Source organism: Chlorocebus sabaeus, chromosome 9 (genome assembly GCF_047675955.1).
Source record: "Chlorocebus sabaeus isolate Y175 chromosome 9, mChlSab1.0.hap1, whole genome shotgun sequence".
NCBI classification, from domain to species: domain Eukaryota; kingdom Metazoa; phylum Chordata; class Mammalia; order Primates; family Cercopithecidae; genus Chlorocebus; species Chlorocebus sabaeus.
In genome coordinates this window covers 24,242,058-24,269,074 of record NC_132912.1, presented here as the reverse complement: position 1 = coordinate 24,269,074, position 27,017 = coordinate 24,242,058, and the positions used below count along the sequence as shown (strand labels likewise).

The 27,017-nt window shown below is 43.0% G+C and overlaps 1 protein-coding gene across 14 annotated transcripts in view; it reads right to left on the bottom strand.

The window, feature by feature from the left end:
- The window catches only part of KIAA1217 (KIAA1217 ortholog), an 850,300-nt gene that overhangs the window by 291,183 nt on the left and 532,100 nt on the right, over window positions 1-27,017 (bottom strand). The window contains exon 1 of one of the 14 annotated variants that reach the window (XM_008002522.3): window positions 22,969-23,398. The exons of the other annotated variants lie outside the window; for them this stretch is intronic. The gene's annotated coding sequence lies outside the window, so the exon portion shown is untranslated. Of the gene's footprint in view, window positions 1-22,968; window positions 23,399-27,017 lie in introns of those variants that run through there. 14 annotated transcript variants of the gene reach the window in all.

Sequence of the window (27,017 nt, the reverse complement as noted above, 5' to 3'; positions counted from 1 at the left end):
GTGCATAAGACGCACACAGAAGTCTTCCTCTGAGGGGTATTTTTATACATGAATGGACTTTGGCCCTCATCCCTAATACTAAAGTGACTTACAATACTTTTCTTTTTTTTTTTTTTTTGAGACAGGGTCTTGCTCTGTCACCCAGACTGGAGTGCAGTGGTGTGATCATGGCTCACTGCAGCCTCCACCTCCCAGGTTCACACAGTCCTTCCACCACAGCCTCCCAAGTAGCTGGCATTACAGGTATGAGCCACCACCATGCCCAGTTAACTTGTTTGTATTTTTAGTAGAGATGAGGTTTCACCATGTTGGCCAGGCTGACTTACAATACTTTTATAAGGCATTTTATCTTGAAAGAAACCTCAGATGGAACTTCCAATTTACCTAGCCCCTTAAATTGAGACTCCCAAAAATATTGACTCCTTTTTTTTTTTTTTTTTTTCTTTTTTAGACGGAGTCTTGCTTATTGCCCAGGCTGGAGTGCAGTGGTGTGATCTTGGTTCACTGTAAGCTCCGCCTCCCGGGTTCATGCCATTCTCCTGCCTCAGCCTCCCAAGTAGCTGGGACTACAGGCATCCACCACCACGCCTGGCTAATTTTTTTGTATTTTTAGTAGAGATGGGTTTCACCATGTTAGCCAGGATGGTCTCGATTTCTTGACCTTGTGACCCACCCGCCTCGGCCTCCCAAAGTGCTGGGATTATAGGCGTGAGCCACAGCACCCGGTCAATCTTGACTTTTAAAGACAATCATCAAGACAGACAATCATTGCTCTAAAATAGAAATAACTTCTCGACTTAATTGGTAACACATGCCAATGTTTGATCGCCTAGACTCCTAGGACTTGATCAGTCACTATTTCACCTTGAAGTCCTTGTGTGGTTCTCTGTGGACATGTGGATGACATCTGAATGCAACCCGCTGTAGCCTTCCAGACCTAAAATAAATCCCCTTTAGCTTTCTCTTCCATAACAACCCAATTCCTTTATTCCTTTTCTGATTTTTGTTGGCTTTTCCTCCCTGAATCCTTGGGGATAACTGAGCTGTGATATGGATCTGATATATTACAATGATTCCTGCAGGACAAACTTTCTTTTCATATATACATAAGAGTTGAAAAGGGTTTTCTGTGAAATTGAGTCATTGTATGTAAAATACTGGATTCCAAAAGGTCAAACCATTCTGTCTATTGTTTCTTGGCTCAGTTGCTGTGAAGAGCTCAGGTATCTAAACTGAGATTTTTCCCATGGCTTAGCTCCGGCAAATGTCCTTCCCATGCAAAGTAGACGATGGCAGGACCTCCAACTCTTCCCAGTCATCAGCGATCCTGTGCCTATCATCAGAGTCCTGGTTATGGCAGCCCACCCCCCAATCACTCACCCTCTTTCTTCGCCCACAAGAGGATCACCCAGATTCCCCCCTCAGAGGGTTCTTCTGTGTAAACCATCAAAGCCTGGAAGAGAAGCAGTCACCAAGTACCAAATACAGAATTAAAACTCAGGACCTATTTCCAATCTAAACAATGAAAAAATCAGAGTACAAGAGGTCAGCTCAGTACCAGATTAAATGCTTTTTTTTTTTTTCTTAGACGGAGTCTTGCTCTATCACCCAGGCTGGAGTGCTGTGGCACAATCTCGACTCACTGCAGCCTCCACCTTGAACCACCAGGTTCAAGCAATCCTACTGCCTCAGCCTCCCAAGTAGCTGGGATTACAGGAGCCCACCACCAGGCCCAGCTAATTTTTGTATCTTTGTAGAAAGCGGGTTTCACCATGTTGGCCAGGCTGTTCTTGAACTCCTGACCTCAAGTAATCCACCCGCCTCGGCCTCCCAGAGTGCCGTGATTATAGGCATGAGTCACCACATCTGGCCTCAATGTACTTCTGTAAGACAGTTTGGAAGGTAGGGGTCAAATTCCACATAAGCAGCTTAGAAGACACACTTTTACAGCAATGAGCCATCATTTGGAGAAGGACATATGTATAATGGCAAAGAGGTATTAATACATGAGGTACCTGTGACATTGAGAACTGTTACCTAGAATTGACATTCAGTATTTACTTCACATAGCTCTGTAACTGGATCTCTTTTGTAAACAGACATTTTGTCCCCGCTTGCAATACTATGAACCCATTATAATGTCACCTTTCCTCATGACAGTCCTATAAACTAGGTAAAGAACAAATATCTCTATTCACAGAGAGAACAGGGGAAACAAGATAAAAAATATAACTTTCCAGTATTTAACAAATTCTGTCAAGTCTAGACAAAAGGTATGCTGTCTAAATGAAGCTGTTAGTGGGCTATGTTGTATCTCAAAATTATCTTTCTCCATTTTTTTTTAAGAGATGATCTCACTCTGTTGCCTAGGCTGGAGTGCAGTGGCACAATCATAGCTCACTGCAGCCTCAAACTCCTGGGCTCAAGTGATCCTCCCACCTCAGCCTTCCAAGTAGCTGGGATGTGCCAGCACACTTGGCTTTTTTTTTTTTTTTTTTTTTTTTGTAGACATGAGGTCTCATTAAGTTGCCCAAGGCTGGTCTCGAGCTTCTGGACTCAACTGATCCTTCTGACTCAGCCTCCCAAAATGCTAGGATTACAGGCATGAGCCACCATGCCTGGCCTCAAAATTGTCTTTTTAAATATGTTTATGCTTTTCATAGTGTAACTACTATACAATTCAAATGTTGATTATGGCACGATTGATCATAACTGACTCACATACTATGTGTCTTGTTTTTCTCCGTGTCCCTCCTAGCCCAGAAGCTTCCTAAACCACTTTTCCAGAGCCTTTTTTAGGAACACACATTAAAACATGCTTCCAGAAGCAGAGCCGCCCATTCCCGGGTCCCCTTCCTCATCCTTCAAAGAGCTCTGACTCTCGGCTTTGTTTTTCCAGCTAGCACGGCATGCACACAAAATCCAAGCTTAAGACTCTACAATGAAGAGCGCTTTGATTTGAATAACCTTCCCTTCCTAATTTAGGCCCTCACAATGAAAACTTAAACCTTTATGTTTTCTTTACAGAGTGAGAAAAACAAGCACAAGGAAAGCCCCTCCATTTCCTACAAGAGACAGATTCGCAGGACTGAATTTTAAGCCATGGGGAAATTGCAAAGGGAGACACCTGAGCTCTTTTGAGCAATTGGGCCAAAACACAACAGATGGAATGGTTTGGCCTTTCAGAATCCAGTTTCACAGGATAAAGAAGAATCTCAACTCTGGCAGTGGGGAGGAGGAAGGAAGTGGAGGTTTGTTGGCTTTTCTCTCCCATCCATTCCTTTCTCTATGTGGTAGAGAAGGACTGAGAGGAGTGATTCCACAGGACACAGGTTCCCCTGTGTCTGTCACCTTCAAGGGTGCTCAGGCTCCCAGAGGGAAGGTACAGGGGAATCATGGAGTTCAGTTCCAGGCTTCAGGACTTGCCAGAAGGGACCCCTGAGTAGGACTCGCTTTCACCGTCAAATATTGTTTTTTTTAGACACAAGATTTTGCTCTGTTGCCCTGGCTGGACTGCAGTTATGCAATCGTAGCTCATTGCATCTGCAACCACTAGGGCTTAAGCAATCCTCCCACCTTAGCCTCCGGAGTAGTGGGGACCACAGGCACATACCACCCCAGCCAGTTAATTTTGTTGTTTTTGTAAAGACAGGGTCTCACTATGTTGCCTAGGCTGGTTTTGCACTCCTAGCCACAAGCAATCCTCCCAACTCGGCCTCCCAAAGCACTGAAGTTACAGATGTGAACCACATCTGGCCAGCACCAAGTATTTTGACAAAGCGCCTATTAGGGTAATTCCAAGTAACCTCTGGCAAACGTGGTTTCAGTTAGGAAAGACTACAAGAAACCGCCCACGTCTATTTTGTAAAAATCTGTACTCCCCTTTCCTACTTGAGTACACACGCTCACAGACACAGAGGCAGACCCCTCCCTCTAGTTTTTCTAACATACCAGAGCCCCCTGCAAGCGCTGAGGCCCTCGATGTTGATTTTCGCTGGAATCTCATCACAGTTGAACAGGGTAGAAGCAGTTTCACCTCTCTCCATGTGCCTCGCTGGAACCAGACAGTGGCTTGTCTTCCAAGAGCTGCCCCTGAGCCCTGGGCTTTGAGGGACATAGAGCTTGCTGGAAAAAGCGATCACCTTTGTGATGACGCCAGGTCAACAGGCAGCTGTGGGCTCATTAAGAGGTAAGCCCCTGAGTGACAGGGACTGCTTCTGTGTGCTGTCTGCACACGGTTTTGCTCTAGTATGAAGGCCTAGGCTAGTAGTAAGATTTAGGTACAATATACTCTACTCCTTACTTATGAGCCCTGATTCTCAGGGTGTATTTGTTCCACATTTGCTCTCTCACATTCACCCCTCAGTTCCTCCAACTATTAGCCTCAAATTTTCAAAGCCAGTAAGGATTTCAAATATCCTGTCCCACTCGTGTGTGAGTGTGTGTGTGTCTGTGGGTTTGTGTGTATCTAGGCATTTGAGGTTTGGAGAACACAGTAATCAACTGTAATATTCTCTTGCCTACAATCACTTTCCTTTCTCCATCCAGAATCTGGCATATAACACTTGTAATATAGTCCTCATCAGAGTTAGGGTTTTTGAGAGGACAAGGTCTCCTTCTGTCACCCAGGCTGGAGTGCAATGGTATAATCACGGCTCACAGCAGCCTTGACCTCTTAGGCTCAACTGAACCTCCCACCTGAGTCTCCCAAGTAGCTGGGATTATAGTTATGCACCACCATGCCTGGCTAACGAGTTTTTAAAAGAGCAAAGTACAAGCACTGGTAAATATGTACCTGGGAGGAACCCCTCTCTGCTTCTATGGCCACCTTTGTGGCCCACTGAAGAGAAAGGAGTTAGGTGACAGGACCTGACTCAGGTCTGGGTTTATCAGAAAATAGAATATTGGGGCCTAGGGGAAGCATCAGGATCGGTGCCCAAGTCGCTGGGACTGCTGCATTATCCCGCCTTGTCACTGTCCCTCTGCGCTTTCTCAAGCAGGGTCATGCACTCCGGGCAGGAATCTGTTTTCAGGAAGCCTCAGTCCCAGTTCCAGATCTTCGGCTAAGTACTGGCACACTCCTGGATGAGTCACCTGAGTTTCCCACCCTCAGCGTCCTCGTCTGCCATTTAGGGAAGGCTGGATACATCTTTCAGCTTCTGTGTTCTCTGATTCCCTGAGGTTGACTTTGATCTGAGTTTGTTTTGATTCTCAAATCAAGACTCAGAAGATTTCACTAGGTGGTAATGCAACTAGAAAAGGGTCTTGGGATGGGATGAGGGAATCAGGGACCCATTTTGATCCAGGATCTAAGAGAAAAAAAGAAAGAAAATGAGAAAGGGGAAGGGCCCCACATCTGATCTGGGCTCCCTGCAGATGTCTGGTGAACACGTGTGGGCCTCAGGGGAATTCGGAGTATGGTTCCAACCCTCCCTCCACCCCCCATGCCGTTCCATCCTTTCTCAGGAATAAGCTTGGCACTTCTTGCCAACTACTTCTCTAGTAAATATCCTTCTTTCCATTCCCTCAATACACCAAAGTTTTTTAAAGCCATTAGAAAACCAGGTAGAAACGGAAGAGCCTCTCTGAACAGAATACTCTTCAACAGTATGAAGGGCAGAACTGAAGTCTCCATGTAGGAGTCATTACACTGCCTTTTCCCATTAGGCCACCAGTACCACGGCCATGGATTTCCTTACCTCACTCTATTCATGCTACCTTTGCAAAAAATTGTTTTCCTGACCATCTTGTTCCATACATTTATATGTCCCCAAATCCCTTTGCTCTGCTCAGTCCAAAATACCTTCAGTCTTTCCAACTCCCTGGGCCTTCCTTCTCTCCTCCATATAAATAGCTAGCAGCTGTTTTCACTGACCTATGACCTTATGATGCGTCCCACTCTGTTGTTATTCTCTGTTGACAAAATATTCCATATCTTGGCCATGCATTTCTTTGACTGCTGGCTCAATATCACCTCAACACAAAGACGTCTGAACAAAATACTCTGGGCCACAAAATCTCTAAGACTGAGATAGCAGTGGTATGGTCAGAACCAAAATAAGGCAAAGCAGACAGTCACACAGACACACACACACACACACACACACACACACACACACAGCAAATCCTCCTCTGCAAACAGTTTCTATTAAAATGTAAAACTTTTGAAAACCAGAGTTTTTGAAAACCTGAGTTAGTTCTGTTCCTTCAGGAAAATCACATTTTCTCCTTCATTCTATTTCTACTTCATTCTACTTTCTACTATGTGGGGACTGTGCTCTTTTTTCCCAAGGTTTTTTTCCAGGACATCTTAGGCAGTGGGAAGGCAGAGACAGGGAATGAGGCATCAGATACCAAGGCTTATCACCTGCACTCATTCCAGGGCCAGGATTTTCATTCTTGAGGGTTTGCTTTTTATTTTCTATGGGCTTCGGCAAAGTCTCTTCTCCGCTTCTACAGTCCCAAACCATTTTCCTCACGGGAAAGGCAGTTGGTTAACTTCTCAAGCACTAGGAAGAACTGAGGTCTCTACTGCCTCCACTCCAAGGACCGCCACTGTGGGCTCCAAGCCAGATGAACAACGTCTGTGTGCAGAGTTGTAGTCAGGCAGGAACAAGACGGGACATGCCAGACCTCATCTGCACTTTGCAAAGGTGATATACGCCAGCCCCGCAGGCAACTGTGCCTACTTTAAGAAACTCCTAAGCAAAGTATTGAGGCAGAACCAGAGGCAGAAGTGAGGAGAAAAGCAGGTTTTGGTTTTTTTTGTTGTTGTTTTTTGTTTTTCTTTGGTCACCTGAGCTTGAGTTAATCAGCAGCACTCGGCTTGCTAACCTTTGAGGCATTTCCCAATCTGATCCCACACACTCATTCTTTCAGAGTCCGGCAAGGTAAGATGAACTGATTACACCATACCTAGAAACATCCTGTAGAATCAAAGAAAAATGCTTCCTGCCTTTGTAAAGAAAATTAAGAGATTTTTCAAAGTGAAGAAAAGCAATTTAATTATCATGAAACAAGGTTTAACTGCTGCAGGCAATCATTCTGTGCTTGAGAAGCATAATTTCACTTAGAAGAAACCAAGTTGGCCCCCCGGCCCTCTTTGGCTTATACTCAGCAAGAAATGACTGGGAACAACTCACTCTTGGGTGAGCTGTCCAGGTAGTTAGAAACATATCACACAGCAGTGTAGGGACGCCAGGGAGGGCAGGGAACCCCCCAAATCAGGCCACTCCTGTACCTTGCTCCTGTCTGCTGCTCGGAAGGGCCCCCCACAGCAGAAACAGGTGACGCCTCCTTTCTTCCTTGGCCCTTCTACAGAAGGGCAGACATGGGTCTCCATGTCCAGATTCGGCATGAGACATCAGCCAGACCTGTAATGTTCTGGGAGCAGTCAAGTGCTGAGCTCACGGGTGGTGGGACCCGCCCGCTCCACAACCAGCTCACCCATTCTCCCAGCAAGCAGGCCTGACGCACCCCCGACAGCCAGCCGCTCAGGATTTAAAGTGTGATTCACAGCTAGAAAATACCGGTTTTTCATTACTATGCAAATGCAGCCTGGGTGGGGTTTAGGTAAATCCGGATGTGGACACCAAAAATGAGGGCAAGAAAGGGTCTCTCACTGGGACAAATGGGTTCCACCCAGTGGCAGTCTTTAAAGAAAATTAGAGGCTGGGTGTTGTGGCTCATGCCTGTAATCCCAGCCCTTTGGGAGGCCGAGAGAGCTGGACAGCTTGAGGTCAGGAGTTCGAGACCAGCCTGGCCAACATGGTGAAACCGCGCCTCTACTAAAAAATACAAAAATTAGCTGGGCATGGTGGTGGGCTCCTGTAATCCCAGCTACTTGGGAGGCTGAGGCAGGAGAATCACTTGAATCCAGGAGGCAGAAGTTGCTGTGAGCCGAGATCACATCATTGCACTCCAGCCTGGATGACAGAGAGAGACTCCGTCTCAAAAAAAAAAAAAAAAATTAGAGTTGAACAGAGTTGGACGGAGACATTTATAGTTCCCCAGTATCCACTGGACAGTTAATGTTCACATACAGCCTAAGATTAGAGACAGATCTTTACTTAATTCATATCAAAATATATTTATCGTGTCATTCCCACCACGTAGCAAAGCTCAAATTGCCAACTGTCTCCACACCAGTGTGTGGTCAAATTGTTTCATCCAGAAAGGCAGTGCAGTCACGTGAATATGCTTCATTTGTGGCCATATCTGCCTTAAAAGCACAGCAGGTTGGAACTTCTAGAAGAACAGAATAAAGAGAGGCAGGGCTGTAACATCCAAATGCTTAGGAACCACCCAGGGAACATGCCCCCCATTTCCTGAAGGTATGGCTTGCAGCCCCCACCCCAACTGACGGCTCTCAACACATGGCCTCTGAAGAATGCATCCTGCTAGATAAGATTCACTGCGAGTCAGAAACTTGGATTCCAGCTGGCTCTGGCACGCACAGGCTATGAGACCAACTCATATCCCACATCCCAGCACTTCTCTGAGGCCGTTTTCTCACCTGTAAAGTGAGGAAGTTGCATTCCCATCATTTTCACAAATGACCCCAAGTTGGACAATGCCCAGTGTTAAGGGCATCAGTGGGACTCACAACATCTCCCCAACTTTGTTCAGCCAATCTTTGCTGGGTGCATTCTGAGTGACTGACCTGAGCCAGGAGAGGGGAGAAGCTTACAAGTCAGCATCTTTCAATATAATCAATGGTTTCTTTCTTTGCAATTGAGAGCAGATGAAAAAGATCAGGTAAATGATCATGTCATTGAGGTAACCCAAACTCAGGGATGCAGGATACACATATCCTGTTTCAGACATGATTGCATCGACCTATATCCTTTTTCTTTTGTGATCAAGAGGAAACATTTTATTTTATTTTTATATTCTTTTTGAGACAGAGTCTCACTCTGTCACCAAGGCTGGAGTGCAGTGGTGTGATCATGGCTCACTGCAGCCTCAACCTCCTGGGCTCAAGTGATCCTCCCGCCTCAACCTCCTGAGCAGCTGGGACTACAGGTGAGTACCACCATGCCAGGATATTTTTTCTTTCTGTTTTCTTTCTTTCTTTTTTTTTTTTCTTTTGAGACAGAGTCCCGCTCTGTTGCCCAGGCTGTATTGCAGTGGCAAAATCTTGGCTCACTTCAATCTCTACCTCACAGGTTTAAGAGATTCTTCTGCCTCAGCCTCCTGAGTAGCTGGGATTACAGGCACGTGTCTACACACCGGGCTAAGGAGGAAACATATTAGTAACCAAGTGGACACTGAAGACGTTGAGAACTGGTAAACAAACAATCAAGGAAGCAAGAACAGAAATACCAGCATTTGACTTTTGAGTTAGTGACAAGAACACTTGGCATGGGAGCCTGGATGAGCAAATCACAGATCTTTAAGCTTCTGTAAGTGGCCTGGATTGGGGGTCACCGTGGTGAGCTATGTAGCACCCTGGAGTTCCACAGTGCTGCTTTGAGACAGTCACAGAGATAGAAGGACAGCTTAATTAGGAGTCCCCACTACCCCATTGAAAGGGGGCTTCCATGAAATATAGTGCTTGCACAAAAGGTAACTCTCTTCTATCACTCTTCTGCTTAAAACCCTCAGCACTATATTAAGATTAAAATCCTGATTGCAGCTTACTAAGCCTCTGGCCACCTCTCCCAGGACACCTAGGTCCTTCAGCAGACAAGCCCCTTCCTTCCTCTAGGTCTCAGCACTCGCTGTGTGCACCTCTTCCCAAGAAACTCTCGCTCACTCTTTGCCTAGCTGTATGCAAGACTGGCTCCTTTTCACGTAATCCTCCCTCTTTCTTTCTTTCTTTCTTTCTCTTTCTTTCTTTTCTTTCTTTCTTTCTTTCTTTCTTTCTTTCTTTCTTTCTTTCTTTCTTTCTTTCTTTCTTTCTTTCTTTCTTTCCTTTCTTTCTTTCTTTCTCTCTCTCTCTCTCTCTCTCTTTCTCTCTCTCTCTCTCTCTCTCCAGCTGCTTTTAAAATTTTCTTTTGATCTTTGATGTTTTGTAATTTCTCCTAAGTGGGTCTCTCTCTCTCTCTCTCTTTCTTTCTTTCTTTCATTATTTGAAGACGTGGGGTCTTGCTATATTACCCAGGCTGGTCTCAAACTTGTGGGCTCAATCGATCTTTCTGCTCAGCCTCCCAAAGTGCTGGGATTACAAGCATGAGTCACTGCACCTGGCCTTCCTCTACTTCCTTCATGGCAGGTATCTCCATTTAAAATTATCTGTGTATCTGTTTTCTCCTCTGCCTTCCCACCATTACATTCTGAGCTCTATGCAGGCAGCGAGTGTCTGTCAGTTTTGCCTCTTGCTGTCATCCCAGAGACTAGGGCAAAATCTGTCCAAACTAGACTCAATCAGTGCCGAGTAAATGAATGAATGCATGGTTATTTTCTTTTCCCAAATATGATCACATGTAGCTGTCCCATTTTTGTGCTAATCAACATTATCTCTTTTTTTTTTTTGGACACTGTGTCTTGCTGTCGCCCAGCCTGCGGCACAGTGGCGCAATCAGAGTTCATTGCAGGCTCAACCTCCCGGCCTCAAGCAATCCGTTGGCCTCGGCCTCCAGAGTAGCTAGGACCACAGCTTTGTGCCAGCATGCCTGGCTATTTTTTTTTAATTTTTGTAGAGACAGGCTCTCACAATGTTGCCCAGATTGGTCTTGAACTCCTGGGCTCAAGCGATCCTCCCCCATGGGCCTTCCGAAGTGCTGGAATTCCAGGTGTGAGCCATCTCGCCAGCTCAAAATGATCTGATGCTTACACTTAATCACTCAGATAGCACTTTCATATACTTAATCTTCAAAATTATAATCTGAGGACTTTTTGTAGGTTGGTGAAGAGCCACTGGTTATGAACCTGTTTGCCTTCAACTAAGTAATCTTGAACCAGACAATTCCTCCAGCTTCAGATTCCTTCTCCATAAAACTAGGATGATTCCTGGAGCAGCTCCCACCATGAACAACCTATGAATGTTTAAGACATTGACTAGAGGGAAACTGATCCTTTCTCACAAAATGTTTTGTGAGATGTCTCCCTTATTGTTGCTCCCATGTCCTGAACATTTACTACATGCCAGGTGCTGGGTTAATTACTTCTCACACACTGTCTCTGATCTGCGAACCATTTTGCTAAGCAGGAATTCTTAGCTCCCTGCCAGTTTTTTTTTATTTTTTTAACAGATGCAGACGCTTACTTGGACCAAGTGACTTGCTCCCGACCACACAAACAGTAAGTGGTAGAACCAGTTCTCAAATCTAAGTCTGTCCAACAACAAAGGTGAAATTCCTCCTACCTCTCCACAGTGCCCCTAGGAAAGGGACTACAAAAACATCAGATTAGGGTCCCTATTTACAACAGGAGTTAGGCATGTAAGGGAGGCAGGTGTGGCATGGAGAAGGGGAGCTGCATCTTAATACAGCAGCTGTTACTTAGCTTTAGTGGAGGTTGTAACAAAGGAATCGGAACTCAATGTTTCCTGATCATCTGATTTTTTAAATTAGGATGTAGGAAATTTTTGACATGAAAACTCCATTGTGCAGGCCTTTCTGGAGAACCTGACCCTAGGCCAGGGCCTCTGATCTGTTGTTGTTGTTTTTTTCTCTCTTGTTTTTTTGAGACAGGGTCTTTCTGTTTCTTAGGCTAGAAGGCAGTAGCACAGTCATAGCTCACTGCAGCCTTGACCTCCCAAGCTCAAGGGATCCTCCCATCTTAGCTTCCCACATAGCTGGGACTACACGCACGTGCCACCACATCAGGCTAAATTTTTATTTTTATTTTATTTTATTTTTTTGAGACAGAGTCTCACTCTGTCACCCAGGCTGTAGTGCAGTGGTACGATCTCGGCTCACTGCAACCTCCACCTCCTGGGTTCAAGTGATTCTCATGCCTCAGCCTCCTGAGTAGGTGGGATTACAGAGCTGCACCACCATGCCCAACTATTTTTCATATTTTTAGTAGACACGGGTTTCATCATGTTGCCCAGGCTGGTCTCGAACCCCTGACCTCATGTGATCCACCCGCCTCAGCATCCCAAAGTTCTGCGATTTACACGTGTGAGCCATAGGACCTGGCCTAATTTTTTATATTTGTTTGTGAAGACAGGGTCTTCCTGTGTTGCTCAGGCTGGTCTCAGATTCCTGGTCTCAAGCAATCTGCTCTCTTCCGCCTCCTTATGTGCTGGAATTACAGGTGTGAGCCACTGCACCCAGCCTGAGCTATTCTTATTCTGGCCTGCATCAATCATTGACCAATGAAAGTTGCCAAATGTGGCGAGGCACAGTGGCTCACGCCTGTAATCTCAGCACTTTCGGAGGCTGACGGGGTCAAATCACAAGGTCAGGAGTTCAAGACCAGCCTGACCAATATGGTGAAACCCCGTCTCTATTAAAAATACAAAAAAATAAAAATAAAAAACAAAAAAACAAAACAAAAAAAAACCAAAATTAGCCAGGCGTGGTGGCAGGTGCCTGTAGTCCCAGTTACTCCAGAGGCCGAGGTAGGAGAATCGCTTGAACCTGGGAGGCAGAGGTTGCAGTGAGCCGAGATTGCGCCACTGCACTCTGGCCTGGGTGACAGACAGAGACCCCATCTCAAAAAAAGAGAGAGAAAAAAAGTTGCCAAATGTGTCCCTTCAATTCCCGTAAGCACTTTCGCAAACACACATAAAATTGTTGCCAATGCGCATTGTGTGTGTTTGGGAGTCATTGTGCAAAATGCGTGGGCAGCCCCCTTTTGTGAACCAAGTTCTATGAACCACCAAGTATTCTTTTTCTGGGCTGAGTTCCAAGGGTCTGTTCACAGAGTACAAGTTTCTGAAGGAAGGGATTTGATCTATGTATGTGGCTTTCTTCTTATAATGCCAGGAAGAAGGTTGCTTAACAAATGCTTTTGACATTCCTGACAAGTCATCTCCAGGCTTGACTTCGGGGGTGAGTTACACCTTTCCCTCCCCACGCCTTTTTGAGAGTATTGCCAACAAGCAGCAAAACTGACGCTCTTCACCTCCACCCTTTGGTGCATCACTGAAATGGCAAAATGTAGGAGGTGCAGAGAACTTCAGGTCGTGGAGGCAAGAAGTCAATCACTGATTCCTGGCACAATTGTGATGGTCATGTTTGGAAATCCAACCCGTAAAATGAGCCACCGGTTTCACAGCGCACACCTTAGGGATCTCAGAAACATGCCCTAGGCTTGCTTGAGTCACAAGAGCTGGGTTCAAATCTCCACTCCTGTTGCCTAAAGAATCAACTGTCTAGGTTAGTCTCAGCCTTGGTTTATAAGTATCTCTCCGTAGGGTTTTTTTTGGGAGAACTATATTTGAAATAATGTGTGTGACAGTTTCTGAGATATAGTAAGTAATAATACTTGTGGGGATTCTAAGGCTTATTTGCAGTGATTTGAGTGTATAGGGAATATTTTTATTGTATTGCATTGGCATGCATAAAGACATTTGAGATGTGGATGTATATGTCTTCAAAGGCCAGTGGTATTTAATATTTGCAGGAAGAAAAAGTTGTATTTACCCTGTAATACAGGAAACTTGGCCCATATTTCTAATGATATAGAAAAAGCTCAATTAGGCTTAAACATGACCTAGCACCACCCCAAGCCTACAGCAATTGTATTCTCTTTAATAAAAATTGCGTAAATTATAGCTTTCTCTTGATTTGCACAGTACAGCCTCAATTCTACCCTCTTTCCTCTAAGTAGAGTTGTTTCTTATTATTTTTCAGGTTAACCAACTAATGTCAGACATCTGTTTCTTCACCAAACATTGCATTAGGGGACATTTATTTTACATTTGTTCCCTTTTGCAAATATTTGCAGTTAGTTGCAGAACTGAGCTATTTTATGAAGTAAAGAAAATATGTCCAGGGAAAACATAAGGTTTTAAAAGTAGCTTTTGAGAAGGAGAAAGGAAGAAAAGTCTAATTACAGTGAAGATAGGTACTGATTTGTGCTAAGAGAACGTGTAAATCACATCCACTACATTTGTGGTTTTAATGCATTCTGTTGCATCTGAATTAAACAGGAGTTAAAGTTTGAAATTATGTCTAAAGCTTTCTTCAGTGATTTGAGAGTATAAAAAGTGGTGTTTCTTTTCTTTCAAAAGACATCCCTCTGGCAGTATGCCTTCTATTCTTGACTTGCCTTGCTATAAAAGAAAAATCTCTCATAGTCTTTTCAAATCTAAATAGTCTATACATTAAAACAGTATTTTTTTTCATTAGGAAACTGAATCATAGCTATATAGCTACAAACTTAATATGAAAACCTAAATACCTTTTATCTAAAATGAACCCTCAGCAAATTAGGAAGAGGTAAGGTTTAGGTATAAAGAACTTTTTTTTTTTTTTTTTTTGAGATGGAGTCTCGCTCTGTTGCCCAGGCTGGAGAGCAGTGGCGCGATCTCGGCTTACTGCAACCTCCACCTCCTGAGTTCAAGCGATTCTCCTGTCTCAGCCCCCCAGTAGCTGGGATTATAGGCACCCGCCACCATGTCTGGCTAATTTTTGTATTTTTAGTAGAGACAGGATTTCACCATGTTGGCCAGGCTGGTCTTGAACTCCTGACCTCAGGTGATCCACCCGCCTTGGCCTCCCAAAGTGCTGGGATTACAGGCGTGAGCCTCTGCGCCCGGCCTAAAGGACATTTCGGTATAAATTTAAAGTGAAGGTTTTATACAATGAATCAAAAGATGCCCTGACCTACAATACATTTACTTCTTTTGTTGATAATTCCAGGCAACTTAAACATATTTGAACCAAACATCTGATGGTTAGGACCCCAAACAGCGTTTGTTTAGACAGGTGAGGTCCTATCTGGGATTCCTCTTGCCAAGGGAAGATGCTGTTAGAAATGAAACTACTAATGCCCCAAGAAGTGACTGATCCTATAAAGGAAAAGGGGGAAAATAAAGAGAGCTGCTTCCTTCTTCAGGGGACAACCACATCAAAGCACAAATGCACTCCTGCGTGGGTGTGTGAGATGAAGGTACCATCTCAGCCCGTGTAGAAACTGCTGGTCTACCCTGAAAGAACACGGGCCACATTCCAGGGCAACCATTTCTGTTTTAAACTTGTTTTGAAATGTTAAAATATTATATGCATATGATGAAAATATAAATGGTAGCAAAATATAGGCGTTAAGAATAAAAGCTTCTATCCTGATTAGTCTTCTAGTCCCTCTCTCTGATTTATTGGATATCATTCTAGAAATTTTCTTTCTTTAAGATGGAGCCTCACTCTGTCGCCCAGGCTGGAGTGCAGTGGCGCAATCTCAGCTCACTGCAAGCTCTACCTCCCGGGTTCACGCCATTCTCCTGCCTCAGCCTCCCAAATAGCTGGGACTACAGGCGCCCGCCACCACTGCCGGCTAATTTTGTTTTTGTATTTTTAGTAGAGATCGGGTTTCACCATGTTGGCCAGGCTGGTCTCAAACTCCTGGCCTCAAGTGATCCTCCTGCCTTGGCTTCCAAGGTGGGATTACACATGTGCAATCTGGGATTACAGACATGACCCACCAAACCCAGCATAAGTTTTAAATAGTTATATGCTCACGGTTAATAGTTTAGAAAAGCAAGAACCAAAATAAAGTATCACTAGTAATTGTTAGAAAATAAAATAAAATAAATGGGATCATACTAACTATACTGCTCTGTAGCTTGTTTACTAAATATAAGTTCGTTATGTGACCCTACCCACACGTCGAGTGTATTTCACACATTGGCATCACTGTAGTAAACGGTATTATCTGAATGTACCGTAATACCCCCTGCAACATTCATATCAATAGAATAAACTGAGTGTTTTTGAGAAAAAATTTGGGCAATACCTTCCAAAACTAGCAATCCAATTTGACGTTCTAGAAATTTGTCCTTCAGATTCACTCCCACATGCACAGATACAAGGATGGTCACTGCAGTCCTGTTCACAACAGGGAGAGAAAAAAGAAGCAATCTAACCAGCAGTTAAAAGGGGTCGAGTTCATCTATGATGGGGCCACTTTATAATCGCTCTGAAGAGAGAATAGTTTTAAATGCGAGTCTGTCTTCTGATCGTCATAAACACACACAGTCCACAAGGGAGAAACTGAAAATTGGCCTTTGTGAGGCTCTTTGCTGGAGCTGCTTTCTTCAGTAGTCTTAAACCTTATCATAAAAAAGGATGCAAATGATAAGTTAAAGATGAAGGGAGCCCATGCAGCCCTTCTTTGTGCAAAATTCAAAGAAACAATTAAAAAACAAAAAGGTCCCTCCAAAACACAGGCCAAAGAATTATCTGCAGCACATTTACCTAATTACCAGTGACTACTATGAAAATGAGACCTGGCCTGGCCAGGTGAAGAGGCTGACACTTTTGATCTAAGCTTTTGGGGAGGCTAAAGTGGGAGGATTGCTTGAGCCCAGGAGTTTGAGACCAGCCTGAGCAAAAAGTGAGACCCTGGCTCACTTAAAAAAAAAAAAAATTAGTTGGCGTGGTGGTACATGCCTGTAGTCCCACCTACTTAGGAGGCAGAGGCAGGAGGATAGCTTGAGCCCAGGGGGTTGAGGCTGCAGTGTGATATGATTGTACCACTGCACACCAGCCTGAGTGATGAAAGGAAAGGAAAGGAGAGGGGAGGAGAGGGGAGGGGAGGGGAGGGGAGGAGAGGCGAGGGGAGGGGAGGGGAGGAAATGAGATCTGACATCCCTGTGACCTTCTGAGGGGCATTCATGAACATTCATAATATCGAAGAGAGAAAATGACCAAGGGTCCATCAGAATCTTAGTTCTCTCAGTCACTCCAAAAATGTATGAGGCAGCAGCCCATTTGCTTCTGAGTGGCAAGTAGTGTGTCCAAAGAGAGCCCTTTCTGGCAAGTCTACAGTGTCACACTGCAGCCAATAGAAGCCTCTCTCTGATGGGGTCTCTGCTCTCTCCATCTTGTGTGATCTGAGCAGAACACCGAGCAGGTGCAACCAGCCAGGGCGGAGCCCACAGCTCCGAGGACTCCTATCGTCACTTCGATGGGACCAGCGTGATCATGTGCGTTTACTAAATCTAGTGCAATTCAGAGTAGGAAACACCATTACCACATTTGTTGCTTAATCACGAGCAAGTGAAAAGGGGTGAAAGTGAAGACTGCTATGCAGTGACAAATAGGGGGTGTGAAGTTAGACCACCATATAGACTGCCAGTGCTGCAAGGGGCCACCAGTGCTATCACCTACCTTGACTTTGGACTGACCATCCTCATGCTTCCCATAAACTTGGCTGTACCTTCCTTTCTTTAAGAGCTCTAGAGAAGGGATTCTCCAAATGCATAATATTTCACATTGACTCCGTAATTATACAACCAGGGAGTTGAAAACTCTTCCTGCTGCCTACTAAGTCTGTGGTCAGGAAGTAAAAGCATCAAAGCTTCCTGCCATTAGGACAAGCTGGCCAGAAGCACTGGCTCATGCCTGTCATCCCAGCACTTTGGGAGGATGAGGCAGGTGGATCACTTGAGGCCAGGAGTTCGAGACCAGCCTGGGTAACATGGCAAAACCCTGTCTCTACTAAAAATACAAAAATTAGCCGGGCGTGGTAGCACATGCCTGTAATCCCAGCTACTCGGGAGGCTGAGGCAGGAGAATCACTTGACTCTGGGAGGCAGAGGTTGCAATGAGTGGACATCGTGCCACTGCACTCCCGCCTGGTGACAAAGTGAGACTCCATCTCAAAAAAAAGAAAGAAAAAAGGAAAGAAAAGAGGGAAGCCCAATTAGTGCCCAAGGATGAAAACACCTTTCCCATTCTACCTGTTGATCCCTTCTGTGGCCAGACATCTGAAGAGAAAAAGCAAGGTCATCTGGGATGACACCATTTTTCAGGATGACTTTCTTTGAAATAAAGAGATTTTAGAAACTACATCTTCAAAACTGGATTGCTTCTGATCAAGTCAAATTAATAAATAGTGATGAAAAGGGCCTCAGCTGTAAAGAGCTTCTAGAAATCCCTCCCACCCAGGAGAACTGTCTGCTCTCTACCTCCCCAGTAGCCAGCCAAGAGGAACTTCTAGTTACATTTTCTGTACTGGGAGATTCCAGTGCCTTTCTTACTGAATAAATCATTTCTGTGAAAATTCCAAAAGTGTCTTTAAAAGAGAATAATATAATACTTAAAGATCACTAGTTCCTTTATCAAGAGGCGTCGGAAATTCAGATGCTCTATTTTATTTGGAATATGAACAGAACTTCATATGTTCTTCAATGGAAAGCCTGTGCTATGAGCAAGTAATGAAGGCAGGATCCGAATCCAGGCAGTGGACTTCTTTAGTCACTGAACACAGCCTCTCTAATCTAACAAGCCTTTGCTAAAACCCACTAGGTGCAAAGTGCTGCGCTCAATACAGTCACTACTTATTGATCAAAGACAATCTCTGACCACTACAATAATTAAATGTAATAAAAAGCTTCACTGGAATTCTAAAACAGGATCTATATCTATATATATACACATACACACACACAAACACATATATATTCATTCATGTATATTCACATATGAATATTCTATACATTCATAGATGTATATATATTCCTATACATACACACATATTCATATTCACATATATGAATATTCTACACATTCATAGATGTGTGTGTGTGTGTGTATATATATTCCTGTATATATGTGAATATTCTACACAGTCATAAAAAAGAATGAAACGTGTCTTTTGTATCAACATGGTTGGAACTGGAGGCCATTATCCTAAGTGAACTAGATCAGAAGCAAAAAAAAAAAAAAAAACCAAATACTGCATATTCTCACTTAGTAAGTGGGAGTTAAACAATTGGTATATATGGAGATAAAGATGGAAATAATGGACCCTGGGAACTCCAAAAGGAGGGAGGGTAGGAAAGTGGTGAGGGTTGAAAAGTTACCTCTGGGGTATGATGTTCACTATTTGAATAATGGATATACTAGAAGCTCAATCCCCACCAGTAGGCAATATACCCATGTAACAAACATGCACATGTACCCCCGAATCTAAAATAAAATAAAAGAAAATTTAGGAAAACTTTCATCAGTGACTCAAAACCTATATGGAGTTTTGGCACCATGTTTGAGTTCGCAACTCTTTTCTACCCTAAAAATTGCAGCTTTGTGATTCATGTTTGAAACTAAAACTTTGAAATAAATATTTCATTTACTGCTTTCAATTGCAACAATAAAAAAATTATCAAGTGGGACCTAATTAAACTGAAGAGCTTCTATACACCAACAGAAACCATCCACAGAGCAAACAACCTACAGAATGGGAGGAAATGTTCACAAAGAATGCATCCAACAAAGGTCTAATATCCAAAATATGTAAGGAACTTAAATCCACAAGCAAAAAACAACCCCATCAAAAAGTGGACAAAAGACATAAACAGACACTTTTGAAAAGAAGACCTACAAGAAGCCAACAAACATGAAAAAATGCTCCACGTCACTAATCATCAGAGATACGCAAATCAAAACCACAATGAGATACCATCTCACACTGGTCAGAATGGTTATTATTAAAAAGCCAAAATATAGCATGCTGGTGAGGCTGCAGAGGAAGGGAAGTGCTTATACATCGCTAGTGGGAGCGAAATGAGTTCAGTCACTGTGTAAAGCAGTGTGGAGATTTCTCAAAGAACTTAAAACAGAGCTACCATTCGACTCAGTAATGCCATTATTGGGTATATACCCAAGGGAATATAGATCATTATACCGAAAAGACACATGCACTTATATGTTCATCACCGCGTTATCCACAAAGACGTGGAATCAACCTAGGTACCCATCAGTGGTGGACTGGATAAAGAAAATGTGGTACATAGACACCATGGAATCCTATAAAGCCATAAAAAAGGATGAAATCATTTCTTTGGCAGCAACACGGATGGAGCTGAAGACCATTTTCCTAGGCAAATTAATGCAGAAATACAAAACCAAATACCACATGTTCCCACTTATAAGTGGGGGCTAAATATGGAGCACACATGGATGTAAACATGGGAACAAAATACGCTAGGGACTACTAGAGTGGGGATGGAGGTGGGACGTGTGTTAAAAAAACTACCTATTGGGTACTATGCTCATTATCTGGGTCCAGTATACCCATGCAACAATCCTGTACGTGTACCTCCTATATCTAAAAATAAAAGCAGAAATTTAAAATAAATAAATAAATAAATAAATACATATTTGCTTTTCTCCTTATAGATCTAGCCTTGGGATAAGATAACCCAACCTTTTCCCTGTGCCCCCAAACAGTGCTGGGAATGAGAGTCCTCAATGCAGCCTAATTCATGGGAACACAGACATCATCTGTCACAGAATGAGTTCAGCCTCAGCAGCTCAGATGCCAAAACCCTTCTAGAATCCCTGTCCATGAGCCTACTCAATACTCCATGAAGAGCCTTCTCCCAGGAGTGTGGAAACTGAGTAATTCTGAATAGTCTGACATGGAAAAACTGGAAAAATTGTTAGGAAAACCTTGGAACAAAGAGAGTGTTTTCCTCAGCTAGAAAGACTGTGGCTAAAATTAGCACAATGAAAAACATATTTGTCTCTTACATACAATGGATGTAGAATATAATTATGGGCTGTGTTTCTGTCTGGGATAGAGGCAAGGGAGGAGGTGCCAACGTCTAGAACGCAGAAGGAATAAAGGACTGTATATTCAACGCCTAGGCTCCTTCTGCACCCTGTAGCAAACACAGCGCCTTGGTGACTTGGGTTCTCACTCCGAAAATACCTGTAACATCAAAATCTGACTGTACTTGTATGGCCAAGAAAAATTTCAGGCAGGTAAAATTTAACATGTTAAGTCTGTGCAGTACTTGTGCTCCTATCAGTAGGTACCAGTAAAAAGTAAATTAATATCACTTCTTTAGCCTGTCTAGAAAAAAGTGGCAAAAGCATAATTAATGTAAAAATATAAATGCCCTGGCTCCTTTGACATATTTAACATTTTGTATTTTAATTACTTTACAGAATAATTGCTGCTGCTGGGAGTTATTTCAGTAATACATTCATTTTTTTCTATGCCTCCTAAAACGAGAAAAAGTACAGGCAGTATAGGATAGTTTATTATGTTGTATTTCCCAGTATCTCTCTGAGCCACAGTTTCTTCATCTGTAACATGGAAATAAAGACTGCTAGCCAAGGCTGGGTGCAATGACTCAAGCCTGTAATCCCAGCATTTTGGGAGGCCAACGTGGGTGAATCACTTGAGCCCAGGAGTTTGAGACCAGCCTGGGCATCATGTTGAAACCCCATCTCTACCAAAAATACAAAAAATTAGCCTGGCACGGTGGCATGTGCCAGTAGTCAGGAGGCTGAGGTGGGAGGATTGCTTTAGCCGGAGAGGCGGAGGTTGCAGTGAGACAAGATCGTGCCACTGCACTTCAGCCTAGGTGACAGAGTGAGACCCTGTCTTTAAAAAAAAAAAAAAAAGTGCTAGACTTATTTGACTGCTAGTCATTACTTGTAATGATAAGAGGAAGTAAAGAATATAAAAACACTTTCTAAACATCCAATGCCATTTCAACAGTAAACAAAAAGAATCGTTAACATTTGGAACATGAATGCTTAGAACTGTGCTACGTCTGTTTTGTTTTTTAATCTTCACAACGCAGCTACTGGCATCCCATTTTATGGACATGATGACTGAGGCCTAAGGACATGAATTTACTTTCCTCAAGTTATACAACCACTAAGTGGTGAAGCCAGAACTCAACGCCCAGGCCTTCCGATGTTGGAGGCACAGTTCTTTGTCACTCAGTGTTTTGCAATAACTGTGGTAACAATTTAATATGAATGTGAGTTCTGGCATTAATCCACATTATCTAACTGCAAAATTTCAGGAGGTCTCATTCTCACACATGAGACAGTTCTTAAAACATTTTGAAAGACGGTCCACTTGCTCCTAAGTAGTTTTAGTTTCAAAAGTTCAGATTTCCATTTTACAGGTATCTTTCAATGATTCCGAACTCTGTGCTTTCACCTCACACATTGCCACGCACTGTGTGGAAGAAACAATAGGCTTTGTGTTCTTTTTAAGCTTGGTGGAACTAACTACTCACAGGGCAACCGATGCCTCTGAACTAACCCCTTTCAGCGAACTCAGAGATCCCCGGCCACATCCAGAGATTGCTATCGCATCCAAATGGCTGGCAAGACTGTTTACTTATCCTCACTGGCAGCAGAGGCAAACAAACAAACAAACAAAAAAACTCATACTCCCAAGTGACCAGTATTTTCTTTTAAACCATGCTTTAAAAACTACCTTTATCACCTATACCCCACCTTCCTCCAAAAGTTTTTATCTGTCTTCTTGGAATTTAGAAGTCCTGCTTCCCTAAAAACTCAAAAACTGGATGTCTCTAACAGGATTGTTTTTTTTTTTCTAGTCTGGGAAAAATGCCTCGGTAAGAAAAGCATACAGATATGTACTTTAAAAAAAGTGTAATGTTCATAAACCTGATTCAAAGACTATTTCTGCAACATTCCATGGATTTTATTTTTGGCATTTTTACAATGTGAAAATACAAAACTACACAGAGTCTCCATTTCAGGTCTGTTTTAAGAGTAGAAGAACACACACACACACACAGACACATCTGGGAATAAATAACAAATACATAGAGCATCTCAATTTTCATATTGTCCATCTAACCCTTATCTGTGGCATTTTTATAGCAGTATTCACAGAGCACAGTCAGCAGAAGGCACAATGCATCACTTGTTTTCAGCTCTATTCAAAAATCTCAGTTCATTCAATAAATATAAAAGCCCTTAAAAACAGCCCCTAAGCATGAACATTGCTATGGGAAAGCTGGGCTTATTGATTCAGTTCTTCCTGCCAAGAGAACAATGCCGAGAAACAAAGCGAAATGTTTCCAAATGATTTTTGGCAAAAACTTGGAAGAAAAAAAACCTATGTATTTACCTGTACCCAGAGTTCCTCAGGTGAGGCGGCAGTTAAAGCAGAAAATCTAATTCTTCTGGAAGTTTTTGTCTGGAATGGACTCCAGGGTCTTCCTTCTGAGCTGTCAGGTAAAACCCCCCTCCATGTCTGGGCTGTTTTCTTTTGCAGTTTTTCCCAGTGAAACTCTCGTCATTTGCATAAAACCTACTTGTAGCCTATAGGACTTTTTGAGTAGCTACTTGTTAAATCGGCTGTCTTGACATGCTCTTTCAAGCATGACATCATAAATCTCCATGGAAACCGTAACCCCACCTGCCGACATGCCAACATTACCTGTCAGGCAAAGACTTAAACAGTCATCTGAAATTGTTCATTAATGAAACCTTTTTAGGGGCTTTGGATCTCTGCACAGTATAATTTGTGCTGTTGGCAGAAACTTAGCCGGGAACGATGGCTTCATTTTCAAAGCCTGAGCTGTTTTGCAGAAAACAGTGATCAAAATTATAGGCGTTCGTTAATCTGCCCCTCCCTGTCTAACAATGCACTTAATTGGTGGAAGAAAAACCTACAGCGGCCATGCGTGTCTCCCTCTGCAGGATAAAGTTACCCTGAAAACTCAGGTCTTGAAAAACCTTCAACTGATACTTCTTTTCCACTCTGTTCTCCACCAGCCCCCTTCCTAGAACTTTTTACCAGCAAAACTTGCAAAACAGGTTCCCTGCCAGAGTGTGTATGTGTGTGTGTGTGCATTTCCCCTTGGCTTCTATGGCTGCAGAGGTGGTAGGAAAAAGTGTGGAGAATTTTTTAACTCCTTCCTAACATATCCAGATATTTTGTATGTCTATCCTAGTTTATGTAAATTACCAAATTACACTGAAATCTATTCTAGGCTTTGGAAAATGGTCCGTAGGCTCTAAGATACTCAATATCTGAGTCCAGCCCTCTTTCTTCTCACCTCTAAATCTACTGCAGACACAGCTCTTACTCCCCAGGTCTAAGACTGCTGACCACTAGGCACCAGAAAATTTGAATAGGACTGAGTTCAAACCCATAGGAGTTTATCATAATGTTATCAAGTCGCTGTCATATGCCACAGTACAAAGTTCTTCAGTGGGACTCAGCAGGGAGCTGAATGAAGTTACACACGCAGAATGAGCTGAGAAGCACTTTAAGGCAGCCGCGAGCAAGATGTGACACTGCAGAGTTTTGGCAACTGCAGTAGCTGAACAAGCTGTCTGCTGTAACTTGCCACAGATCCCCTTGCAAACTGCAACAGATTCAGTGCATCTGTCCTCAAAGGTCAGAGAGCAAACATTAACCTCTACACCTTGCTGGGTGCACCTAGGTATTTAAAGAGAGCAATCATAGGTTAAAAAAAAACTCAGAATGACTCTTTGCATAGCAGGGAATTGTAAATGCTTTGGATCCTCTTCTCCAATGATTCTGCAAGCTTTGCATTGCCATAGTTCACAGTCAACAGATGGGAGGTTACCTTTGAAGGGAACCAAGAACTACCCTGGTTTAATACCGCAGCCAGAGTTGGAGCACTCCTCGGAGGCAAGACTATTGTCAGAGATTCAATTAATGCCTCTGTGAGGTGAAAATACATCCAGATGAAGCCCACACTTGGGCTTTATACCCAGTGGGGCACAAACACAACGTGAAACAAACAAAAACCAGATATAACCAGATCTAGGCTTGATTCAGTCAAATCTGAACATGGGGTGGAGGCACTATTCAATTACAGTTATTCTTCAAACTTCCATTAGAGAGAAGAGCAAGTGCAAGTTGATTCAGCAGTCAGAGTGGTTATACATTATGCCAGATCTTCCCTTTGGGTTATTTAGGAAATTACAGTATCTCAGCTTTGGCTTATTGAATTCAGGCTTGGAAAAGAGAGCGACAAGAGTCAGAATGTAAAGGCAAATGGAGAGAGTCCAGAAATAATTCAGATGGGAAAGCAACTCCATTAACTGTTTCCTCAGTGAGCAGGCAGAGGTAAACCCAAGAGAAGAATTTGTAACCAGCAATGACATTATTGTGATCAAGACATAGAGATCTTGAACAACTTAGAGCAGGGAAAGTGTTTGGCAATAAGGATCCCAGCAATAAGGACAACATGTGAGGGTTGGGCAGAAATGCCAAGAGTTGATTAGAGGTGACCAGTCCAGTGACGATTTTTCCTACCATCCCTAAATAAGGAAAACATCTCACTAAACCTCAATGACATTGTGATTTGCCTGATGGCAACCTTAGCATCATACTAATCAAATCAGAGCTCAATAAATGCATGTAGATGAGCTTTTTTTTTTTCTTCTAAATTTAACAACATCATAGGTACCTATGATTGACTTGGAGAGCAAATAAGATTCTCTGTCTTGAATTCACTTCAACAAACCTGTTTTATAGCAGAGGTAGAAAACAGGCCAGGAGCAGTGGCTTGTGCCTGTAATCCTAGCACTTTGGGAGGCTGAGGTTGCAGGATCGTTTGAGCCCAGGAGTTTGAGACCAGCTTGGGCAACATAGCAATACCCTGTCTCTACAAACAGTGCAAAACTTAGCCTGGCGTGCTGGCGTGTGCCTCTAGTCCCAGCAACCAGGGAGGCTGAGGTGAGAGGAATGCCTGAGCCCAGAAGGTTGAGGCTGCTGTGAGCTATGTTTGCACCATTGCATTCCAGTCTGGGCAACTGAGTAAGAACATGCCTCAAAAAAAAAAAAAAAAAAAAAAAAAAAGGAAAACTCCTCACTGAAAAAGCTCACAAAGATAAAAGAATACAAACAACTGGTGAAAGAGGTTAGACTTAACTATTTATGGTCTGAATTCTTGTTTCTTAAGAAACATGAGCCTAGTGCAGTGGCTCACGCCTATAATCTTTGGGAGGCTGAGTTGGGTGGATCCCTGAGGCCAGGAGTTTGAGACCAGCCTGACCAACATGGTGAAACCTACTAAATACAAAAAAATTAGCTGCATGGTGGCACATGCCTTTTATTCCCAACTACTTGGGAGGCTGAGGCAGGAGAATTGCTTGAACCTGGAAGGCAGAGATTCCAGTGAGCTGAGATTGTCCATCGCACTCCAGCCTGGGCAACAAGACCAAAACCCCATCGAAAAAAAGAAAAAGAAAAAGAAAGGAAAATAAAGAGAAAAGAAATATGAATTGGAAGTTGTCAGGTAGAAAAGGAATACTTTCTTTCAAGTGAAATATCAATATTTGATCATTCAAATAACCAACCCTTATCTCATTTAAGCCCCACAGCAATAGTATGATGTAAGAATAATCATTATTCCCATTTTACAAATGGAGAAATTGAGCCTTAGACAGGTTAGGTAATTTCAGTAAGTTTACATGGCTATTAAGTGTTGGAGCTGAGATTTAAAATCAGGCTGACCTGAGATTTAAACCCCAAACACCTGCACTTAGCTACCAGGCACTGATACTCCTAGTTTAATAAAATTGCTCCTAATTGGGATACTAAGATCCTAACTAAACAAAGCCATGCTGAAAGGATTTATGTAGTAGATGAGCCTGAAAGTGCATAGTGGATTGCAAAGGGTCAATGCAGACCTTCTGCAGATCTTCCCAGATACGGAGTTAACAGATGGTACTGGAGTCTGGGGTAGTTCAGACAGAAACATCAGCACAGCAGCAGACTTGGAGAAGCAGCATGTATTTAGCTGCAGGCTGTATTTAGTCCTAGAAAGACTGCACGAAACAGAGTTAATGCATTGCAACTCAGGGCTTAGCCCTCAAAACCCCAGGGCAAACAGATCTCTAGGATGTAGATAAGGCTAATGAAATAGCAACTCTTAAGAAATATCTCCAGTCTGAAGTTCTGGTCTAGAGAAAAATTGTCAAACATGAAAAACATAGAAAAAAACATATACATTTCATAAGTCAAGACCACACTACAAGTATTACCAAAAGATAAGAATACTTGGATTCTTTAATGAAACAATGGATCCCAACTGTGGTGATTCTCTCATGCTAAACCCTTGATCTTTGGCTCTGTGTTTGATTGTAGTCGTTGCTTGTTTTTAGAAATTATCCGTTCACATTTTGTCAGCTGTT